This window comes from Oxyura jamaicensis, chromosome 8, assembly GCF_011077185.1.
Source record: "Oxyura jamaicensis isolate SHBP4307 breed ruddy duck chromosome 8, BPBGC_Ojam_1.0, whole genome shotgun sequence".
In the NCBI taxonomy this organism is placed as follows: Eukaryota; Metazoa; Chordata; class Aves; order Anseriformes; family Anatidae; genus Oxyura; species Oxyura jamaicensis.
The window spans coordinates 22,657,428-22,667,759 of record NC_048900.1 but is presented as its reverse complement, the minus strand read 5'-3'; the positions used below and the strand labels follow the sequence as shown (position 1 = coordinate 22,667,759).

At 49.7% G+C, this 10,332-nt stretch overlaps 1 long non-coding RNA gene across 2 annotated transcripts; it reads right to left on the bottom strand.

Annotated features, from left to right (window-relative positions):
- Positions 1-249: 249 nt before the first annotated feature.
- LOC118170722 lies at positions 250-5,996 on the bottom strand. Of its 2 annotated transcripts, none has more exons than XR_004752852.1 (3): positions 5,906-5,996; positions 4,426-4,548; positions 250-552 (listed from the first exon to the last, which is right to left on the bottom strand). It is a non-coding gene; the product is annotated as an uncharacterized LOC118170722 (long non-coding RNA). The 2 variants fall into 2 exon arrangements; XR_004752851.1 differs by lacking the exon at positions 250-552 and adding an exon at positions 1,012-2,393.
- Positions 5,997-10,332: the final 4,336 nt, after the last annotated feature.

Here is a 10,332-nt window from a genome sequence, read left to right as displayed (position 1 = left end):
AATACCAAGCACCTATTTTCACAGTCTTTCTTCCAGCCCCACAGCTAACACCACAGCTCCCAGTTAGATCTGCTTGGATACTGGCTCTGGTAGGTTTTCCACCTCAACCCTCCACATTCTTCAGTTAGTTTCTCACAGTAAGTTCTCATTTACTCATGAGCTGCTCAGAGAAGCAGGGTAGGTTACTCTGGAAAGGTCAGGGCCACCCATCTCCTTTACCAGGGGACACATCTCCTGCCTGCCCAGGGGAACAGCAGAAAATATGGGCCTTTGCACACAACCAACAGTGATGCTGCATGCCCAAGGTGGCATTGCCAGGACAGCATCCAAACCATCATCCAGCAGTAACCCCAACAAGCAGCCAGACCGACAAGCACAAGGAAGGCTTCCCATGCAAAGATGAAGTCAGTGCAAGCTGTGGGCACAACTCACCCAAGAACCTTTGATCCTCATGCTGAGGAGCCAGGAAATCTCTCAATTGATCGCTTGGAGCTCACATGGTTTAGTCTTCCAGTTCAGACCATTCCCACACAGCTGTGACCAGGCTTGTTCCTGCAGGGAGAACATTTACTGATGCACACAGTCTTAGCTAAGCATCAGGCCTGGAGTACTTTGTTCTTACTCATTTCTTTTCATTAAAAAGGCAAATATCTGTAAGCAGGGGGTGTTGCTCTTCCTACTTCACTTGTTTCTTGCTGGAAGCAGGGTTGCCCTGATAAAGGTCTGGGTGAGGCAGATAAGACTTCCTAACTGCTCCTCCACTGGTGAATTCTTATTACTGCCATGAATTAGCCTTTGTCCCCTCACTGGCAGCAGGAAGGGATGATTTCATGCCATACAGCAATTTAATCCCTGGCCCACATCAAACCACTGTTTGTTGTGGCAAAACAATGACGTTCACAGATTGACCAGCTTCCTTACAATGAGAAACCCACATGTCCACATCACCCCTTGGATGAAGCATGTCCCAGCACCAGACTGTTTAGACCGGCAATAAGCAACTATTTAAAATAAAAATAGGGGATCTCAAGATTAATCTATGCTAAAGGCTTAAAACTGAGCTCAGCTTCTGGCCAGCAGCACCCCCTCAAAGCACAGCAGCAAAATAAATGAAGCACCACAACAGTCACACTCCCAGCGCCTCCAAGGTCAGGGTTTTCACACCTTGCTCCCCTGTGTATTGGCGTTTGGAGTCCATTTTTCACAGGTACAGACAGTCACAAGCTTGTGAGAGAAAAAAAAAAAAACTTAATCTGTTGTCATTCCCTGTCTCCAAGCAACAACTGCATCTCCTCTGCCTTGCACCCTCTCCACAGCTGGCAGAGACCTTTCCCACCGAGCAGCTTAGCAAGAGGATGATCTCTTCACCTGCAGCAGTGCTGGTTCTTGGCTTCCTTCTCACCAAGAGACAGGCATTTGAGAGCTGAAGGTCCCCAGTTGCATTTTGCAAGGGAGAAGAGGCATTTTGTAGGGCAGAGCAGCTGGTGGCCATGTCTGGGCAGACGCCCAAGTGTCATGAAGGCAGCGCTGGGAATAACCCCATGAGAAAACCCAGGAATGGAGGAGGAACAGGCATGCTACCAACGCTGCCACTTCACCCTGTCTAACCAGGATGCTAACCCCAGGAGGAGTCTCCCGGGTGTTATTACAGTCACAACTAAGCTGAAGGAAAGCTCTCAAGGGAGCAGATTTTGCTTGGGGAGACCTTTCAGTGCTGTGTCAGGATGGAAATTAGCAGTCTGAGTCTCCCCCGGAGCTTTTTCTTCTGCCAATTAATACATGAATAATCAGCATAATGTTTTGCTGATTGTTTAATGCTCCTACACCAGAGGCTACCCTCCCACAAGCCCTCCAGCCCCATTGAGAGAACCAATTAACTGCTTAAACATCTTCTGTATCCTCAAAATTATTCAGATAGCTCTTCCACAACAGGCATGGGCAGAACCACACCCTCACAAGTCTATCAGCACATTGAAGTCAAGCACAATGAGCATCTGAGGACTTGCAGGATAAGTTTGAGGTGAAACTGGTTCTGCAATGAGTCCATCAGCCTTCCCTTGTGCACGGTCAGCTGTGACTGCTTGCAGAGAGCAGAGTTTGACACCTGTATAGGTGCTTTCCTGACATTTTCAGCTGTCCTTAATTCATCTATCAGAAAATACCAGAGGAAGGCTGAAGAACTGTACTGGTCTGTGCTGGAAACCTTGCTGTCAAACTTTTAATTCAGCTTCCAGCTGATTTGGAATGCCTGTGTGCTGGGGGGATTACCACCTTACTAAAGCAGTGCCTGAAATACATTATGACCATTCCTTATTGGTCACAGTGATAATGAGGGTCCAGAAAGATTTTTTTCAGTGCATTCTTGTGGGCTTTCCTCCATCCCTTTATCTACCCTAAGAATAAGGAAGGAAAATATTCTTTCTGCAGTGAGCTTTCCCCTGGGAAATTTCATATAAGAATCTACAGACAAGCATAAAAAAAATATTCCTGTGCAGCTGAGTCCCACAGAGCCTCTGAGCAACTTACAGACATCAGATGGTAACAGGTACACACAGCAAAAACCCATTCAAGTTTCTATATTCCTGAAGGCAGACCCGTCTCTGACCAGTTGTTATATGATCAACAACCTTGGTGCCTATGTGCACTACCATCAGCAAAATAAAGAACAATAAATATTGGTAAATGCACTCAGCATGCACTAATGGTGCAGTGTCACAGCCAGACAAAGGACTTCAGGATCCCTGGGGGACGGTTTGTTGTTAAGCTGTGTTCAGAGGAATTGTGGCCTATGCTGGATTTAACCATGAGAGCTAAAAATATTTACAGGCCACCACAAATATGGGGCCATATCTGAGTTCAGTGTTTCTACCCTAATAGTGCATCGTGCCTAGCTTATCTTGCTGAAAAAGCAGGTTTGGCCCTGCTCATATATGACATCCCTTTTAGGCTGACATGAGTCCCTCCATTGTCATCCAGGGAGGCTGGATCAAGACTTCCTTGTATGCAAAACTGCCAGGAGGCCAGGAACAGTGAGCCAGGGAGGAAACAAGGCCCAGGCCATGAAGCCATAGCTGCTTACAGGCTCAGCGGGTCTCCTGGCCCCTTCACTCCAAGTGCAGAACAGCAGAATTGTTATTAAAGCACCAGCTGGGCTGGCAAAAACAAGCCTCTCAAGCCATCCTGCAAAGCCAGAGTGGTACAAGATGACTCCTGATTTCCCATTAGGTGCCCCTCTGGGCACCTGCTGTCTTCCCTGCCAAGTGTGTTTGTGGGCATACCCTCAAGCTGTGTTTACAAAGGGATTTCAGGCTCCTTTTAGGATAAGAGGTTGCTATAGAAACAGTAGATAAGAGATTGAGCTCACTGGGAGAAGGTCTGGGCTCTATTGGCTTAAACAATAGGAAAGCCCATTGGGGGAATATATCTGGCTAGGGACTGAGCATGGAGCTCAATGTTTTAATGAACTCATCCTGCTTTTTAGAAGGCTGAGTTTCTGCAGCACTGGAAACCTTTTGGCCTTCTGGAGGGTGAGGTCCACTAACCAGGGAACATAAAGACATGTCCACCCAGCAGGGTCCTGAGCCCAACCTCCCCACCAGGAAGCTTCTGCCCAGCGGGAGCCTGGGCTCATAGCTCAGCCCTGCTGTCACCATCTCATGCCTTTGGGTGGTCTGTGAGCAGGTACAGGTGTGACTGGTCACAGAAAACACAGAGAAAGATTCAGGATGCAGCTAGGTGAATGAAACTGGTTACAGATGGGTGAGGATATAGCCTTGAAGAAACGTGTGCCAGGATCATAAAAGAGGTGCTCAGTCCTGATCCAGGCCAGAGCCATTTTAAAATGCAAACCAAGACAACGGTAAGTCAGCCCCAGGGGCACACTGTCCCAAGGGGCAACTCTGACCACAGAGGCACAGGAAAGTCTCCCCAAGACATTTGGCTGCAGGTTGATGCTTGCATCTTCTCATTCCCTCCCGCAGCCAGCCTCCAACAAGAGAAATACACCTGGAAAAACACTTCCAAAGAGAAGCCTCTGTACAAAGCACAGCCAGGACTCATCAGCGAAAGGCAGTGATTAACTGCTGAAATAGCAGGGCATTTCCATTTCCAAAGGCAGAGCTACCACACAGTCCTGAGAAAACCTCTTCACAATCAGCCTGTGTTGAAACAAACCCAATCAGTTAGACACCGAGAATGAGTGTCCCTCTGCGGATCCCTGCGGGGAGCTGATCTGATTATAGAGTCAGCCGGGGAGGTACTGGAAAGCACCCAGCAGGGGTTCACAGGGAAGAAAATCACAGAGGAGTCTTAGACCAGACAGCCTGTCAGCAATAAACTGGCTACAAATGTGTGGGGAGTTTGCCTTAAAAGATGGAACCTGGTCACCCCACAGCCCAGCCAGCAGCTGGAACAGGGCTCAGGTACCTCACAAGCAGCCGTAGGGTCAGCTCCAAGAGAGGCCTTCAGGTCACTGCAGAGATCCACCATCTTCTCCTCCCGAGCTTCTTGTAGAGCAGCACTGGTGCCAGGGCTTGAATGCGCAGGACCCTGACATACACCAAAAAAAGACAAGCACTCCAGCACCTCTGTCACTCATCCCTCTCCCCACAATTATTTCCCACAAGCACTGCCAGCAGTCACAGCCACCCCCAAACAAAATGAAGCAGAGCTCATGCCCTCAGCCAGCCACTGCCATCCACTTCTGCCAGTGAGGGCAGCTGAACTCGGACACCTTCACCCCCTGGGTCTCCTCAGATAGATCTGGATTCACATCACACATGCTTGGAGCTCAGCTCATGCACAGGAGGGGTGCTTTGGGGGGGGGGGGGGGGGGGCGGCCTGTGTCTTCCCACAAAAGGGGGGCAGAAAGCAGCAACAAGGGCCTGGAGTGGTGACAGTGCCCACTGGTCTCTGTCACAGCACGGCACACAGCCTCTCCTGTCACCCTGCAGCTGGGAGCTACAAGGGACCTTTTGAGACAAGCACCCGGGGAAGCCGTGCAGAATAATCTACAAACCAACATCTAATAATATTGTCAGATCCCCAAAGGGAACAAGGAAGAGAAGCAACCTGAAACCAACTGCCAAAACAATACGCTCCCCGATGTGGGCAGGGAATGGGTCTCTCACCAGGTAAGAGTCACTGGTTTAACCTTGCTGCTCACCCCCCTCTTCCCACTTTAAAGTAAATACTTACTTAACAGAAAGAAGAAAGGGAGAGAGAAAAAAAGCAGCATCCTCTCTGGAAGTGGAGATCAAAGGGCACTAGAGGACAGAAATAGACAAGAGAAAGGATGGTGCTTTTTGGAGGAATGCGTGCTCTGCTTCTGGGTCAGGACATCCTCCCCTTGGTCAGATCCTATTACAGACAGCAGGATTCAGAGATGCTCAAAGACACTGATGGTAACTGAACAAATCCTGCTGGAATCAGGCAGGAGCTTCCCCCCACCTCACACAGCTTTCAGGTTCAAAGCCCAGCTCCTGCAGGAGGGGCAGGACAGCACCCATTAAGCTGGCAGAAGGGGCTTAGAGTCATATCAGGCAATGGGACAGGAGGAACCAGAAAAGGAAGTAAAAGAACACTTAATCCCTTCAGTAAATACTCAAGCAAGCACTTGTATTTGTCAATTTGCACATCACTGTTCAACTGAAAACAGAGAGAGGTTGGGTGTCTGGGAGCAGCAAGAGCTGGGCTGCTCCCCAGTGGGCAGCAAGCAGGGAGCAAAGAAGCTCCATGGGCCCTCACAGACCAGGGCACAGCACCCCAGCACCTCAACAAGGCAAGCAGAGCAGGGTGCAGGGGACAGCCCATTAACAGCCCCACATGAGGCAAGGTGATGAATCAGGACCAGCACCCACCCAGGGAGCCCTATCAGGAACAGCAGGAGATGGGGCAGGTTACTTACAACACAAGTCCAGGTTTCATTATGGAAACAGAATCAGAAACAAGACCAGAGACAAAATTGTCTCTTCCTAGCTAAGCACCAGGACCAGAGAAGAGGCTAGTAGATACACCCTGAGCTTAAATGGAGCCCACAGACCAATGTGCAGAGGGTGCATGGGTGGGGGTCCCACCTGAAGCTGTTCAGGGCAATTAAAGCCTATTAATTCACAAGGGGGATTTGCTTGCCAGAAAAAAAAGCAGTTATAACTAGACAGAAGGCCCTTGAGAAGCAGCCAGAGTCTATTAAAGAGACAAGCAAAAATAAATCTAATGTAGCAAGGGGAGTTTCCACATCTCTTTTTGTTAATAGACTATTGCCAACCAACAATAAAAGGGAGGAAAGAATTAACTTCCTTACCATATCTTTTCAGAGGTCTTAGGCGGGGTAATGAAATAGAAAATTCATTTCCAAAATACATTCAGCCCTGAAAACTGAGCATGCTTTCCTGGATGTTTGAGAGGGATGCAGTAGGAAATAAAATAAGGCCATGGGCTCCTAAGGTCATGTCAGAAGTGGAAGTGTTCATCTAAAAAAAAAAGAGAGCTTGTGTCTCTGGAAGAGTTCATCGAGGGGAATCGTCTTGATGACACTTGCCAGGCAAATTCATCCCATGAGAGACCACCGCAATGAGAGTGATGGAGATTCTTCACAGTTTTACTACTGTTTGAAATGCAACACTGAATTTGGGGATTCAGGGAACAGGTGATTCCTTCTCTTGGCTGCACTAAAAAACATATTTTACATAGCTTATATAGATGAAGCTACAACGCACTGCATATCTACTGAATCTGGAGCTTGGCACAAGCTGCAAATGAAACGTCTCTGTAGGGAATAGCTTGGAAACTTTGCCCTGAGTCCTGCTGCTTGCTGCTTACAGCTCGCTGCTGAGGCTACTGATAAGAGAAGCAGGGAAAATCCCCAGGAGCGATAGCTTGCCGCAGGGACACTGCCCTCCCCTGTCTTCCTGTCCAGTTCTTCAGCATTTGGCACTTTTCTCCCCTTTAATGTAACACTGCAGGTCGGTTCCCTGCTGAAACATGTGCTGAAAGGCCCATCTGTTTGCCTGTAGGACAGGCAGCTCCTGGCAGATGAGCTGCCCATGTCCGCACTTTTCCATCACTCTCCTGTCTGCCGTTGCCTCTTGGATATTAAAAACCACCTGCAGTGATGTTTCCTCATAGCTCTGTGCTCCCTCCTCCAGTCTGTCACCTTCAGCCCCTTGGCAGGTGATTAGCTGGTCGGGGAAGCCGGGCTGAAGGAAATTACCATCTCCTTAAATAAGCACTCAGGCTGACTTAGCAAGGGTTTCACCATGGACAAGCGGGCTATTTCAGGACTGCATCACTAAACCGCATTATGGCTTTGTGGATGCACAAAATCTGCGTAAGAATGAGACTCAGGCTCAGTGTGACTGGCCTGCTGGCCTTTTCACCTTGCCTTGCTCCTCCCTTGGAGCGATGAAGCACTGCCGGACCACAGCCATGGTTTCTCCAAACCTTTTTGTACCACATATAAAGGTACAGGCTTGGGGCTCTGGTCCTGTCACCACGCCCACGGGGTTTCCATTCCAGCAGGCTGCATTTGTCTGGCATGGCTCTTCCACACCGTGGATGTCAGGGCTCTGTTCCTGGCTGGAAGCTCATCTGGGACACTTCATCAGAGCAGATCTGTCCCACTGTCAGGCTCCTGGGTCTTCTCCCTGCATGGCCACCAGCTCAGTGCCTCCCTTCCAGCCCTGTGGTTGTCACTGTGCAGTGATGGTTTGGCTGCTCATAGGCACTCATGGTGAATCTATAGCACTTAGTGATTTATTGGTTTTCCCAGAGCCAGATCAAAACCCTTAGCACTGAAAGGCCTCAGCCAGTTCGTTCCTTGCCTAATAATTCCTCCAATCTTAATTTCACTGTGAGACAGATGCTGTTTGTGCTTCACACTCTGTAATCCTGCCCTTGCTCTGGTAAAGCACCCTCTTCATCTCCACCCCTCAGAAAATGCAAATAATAGAGAAGAGGCAAGAAAATCATGCTCTGCATGTTTTTCGGGGAGCTTGGCATTTAATAAGGATGCTCTACAACTTGAAAGGTCAGCTAGATCCATACTACAGCTGTGGCACCTTGTTTTGTATTTAGGAAACTAATTAGGAACATGGGTACTGTGGGGCAATTCTCTTCTGTTCCCGTGTTGCTTCATCTATTATCCTTTGAGACTCAAAGGAAAAAAAGAGAGAAAGAGAAACAGTGAATGGTACTTGAAAGAACAGCAGTACAAGGTCCTATCTGCATCTGCCCATCTTAGAGATCAGCATTAAGGCAATGCTGCAGATTTCAGCCTCTGCCAGTCCGTGGTTTGCTGCAGGGGGAGCCGAGCAGTGCTCACAGCACTCAGACACCACAGGAAGCAGGGACCGAGCAGCCTCCCCCATGGAAGGGGCTTCTGCCTTGGTTTCATGGTGTGATGAGTGAAAGTGGGTTTGGAAACACCCCAAAGAGGTATTCCCAAAATGTATGTTTTGGAGAAATTTTGAACCACAGGGAAAGAAGAGGAAATCTGTTTCAAAGGAAGACCAGAAAATAAAGAAAAATAGCTGTGGGATATCCTGCAGACCAGAAGTTTTCCTGCTTATGAGCTCTGCAGAGCCACGCTGGTTAAGCAGTGGGATGAAAGTGAAAAGATTACTTCTGAGGCTGTGGACGGGTTCATGGGAACCAAATTAACAACCTCTTTCATGTTCACTTTCCATCCATGCTTTTATTTGCTGTCAGGAGAACTAACCCGTGCCTCTCACTCGCTGAGTCTCCCCCTTTCCAGCCTCCCATTCCCCAGGCCCCCGCTCGCCCTCACTCGCCCCGTCGCAGTGGCTCCACGCACCCACTCCCGACGTGACTAATTGTCCCCGGGGCTGGCAGCGCTTCCCACGGTCTGGATCCACATCCCCGCTGCCATCTGTCCCTGCCGTAACCTGCTGCCTGCCTGCAGCCCGCTGCCGCTCCGTTGCTGCAGAGCCTGCCTGAGAGGCAGTGGAAGCACAAGTCCCTGTGGCACAGCCGTGGCCAGCCGTGGAAAGCCCACACTTTCTCTGGGGTGTTATTTTCTTCCTTATTTACTCCATCCCGTAAAATTTCCTCAGCCCAAAGATGCAAAGGCCAGCCCAGCCCTCCGAAGAGGAATGGTCTCTGTGCATTGTCACAGAGCAACACCTGGACATGCCCTGCAAGTGCTCTTTGATCCCCTGGATCTGGTACATCCTCATGAGCCATTCAAAGGGAATTTTCTCCAGCTGCAGGAGCTGCTCTGTCTGGATTTCCACACTGCCTTCAGCTGCCTCTTGTGCAAAGGTATATTAGAAATGACATGAGAGTGAGCTTCTGACTTGACAGTCCTTTTAATAATGACCCTGCAGTGGGCCACGATCACTGTCACGCACCAGAGCTCAGATCAAACGCGATCAATTTTCAAGTAAAAAAGATGGCTTTCCTGACCGTACTGCTGACAGCACTGGGCTCCTGCTGGTTCAGGTCTGTCACCAAACTCTGCTCACTAGCATGACCCAAAGTCTGCTGGTGTGTAAATGAAGGCAGAGATCAGCTCTGCAGCCCTGGCCTCCCAAGCTCTGTGTTTCCACCACAGCCACTCCCAACACCCAGTAGCTTGTCACTCCCCTTCTGCCTGTCAAACTGCTGGCACTCAACCATGCCAACATGGAAACCACCCTGTTGTCATTCATACCTTTTAGAAAATCATCTCTTAAAAAATAGCACCCCTGGCACGAAGATCTTCCCATCCTCAGAGCTATGCACTGACTCCACGCCGGCTGCGGGAGCAATGCTGTGAGCAGGCAGCGGCAGTGTGAGGACATCGAGGCATGAAGCACAGCAGCAAGTCCTCTGCACACACTCTGTACTCAAGAGCACAGTACTGTTAGCAGGGGCATTGCTGGAGTCATTGCTGCTGGGTTTGGAAACTCCCCCCTGAGGACCGAGACCCCAGAGAGGATGCTGAGGGCTTGAAAGCACATCCCAGAGCCATGAGGTGTCCCCCGCACAGGGGAATCCCAAAAGCTTGAAGGAAACTGAAGGCAACTGATGAAATACATATCTCTGCTTCTCGGAGAAGTCCTTCTGGCTCAGATCAGGGTCAGGTCTCTTGGATGTCCCAGTCCCACTGACTGAGCTCCAGCTCACAAGCTGCAGGCTCGCATTGCCACCGCAGCTGGCAAGTGCCAGCTTCTGAGCAGACCTGGAGGAAAAGAGGCACCACAGAAAAGGCAAACAGTGCTAGAGGGGGAGAACATTAAAATGAAACATTTAGAGCTTGCTGCTGTGTCTTCTCCCACACCATCAGCCCGGACTGTTCTTGCTCTGCGCTGCGGGTGTGACTGGCTCTGACTG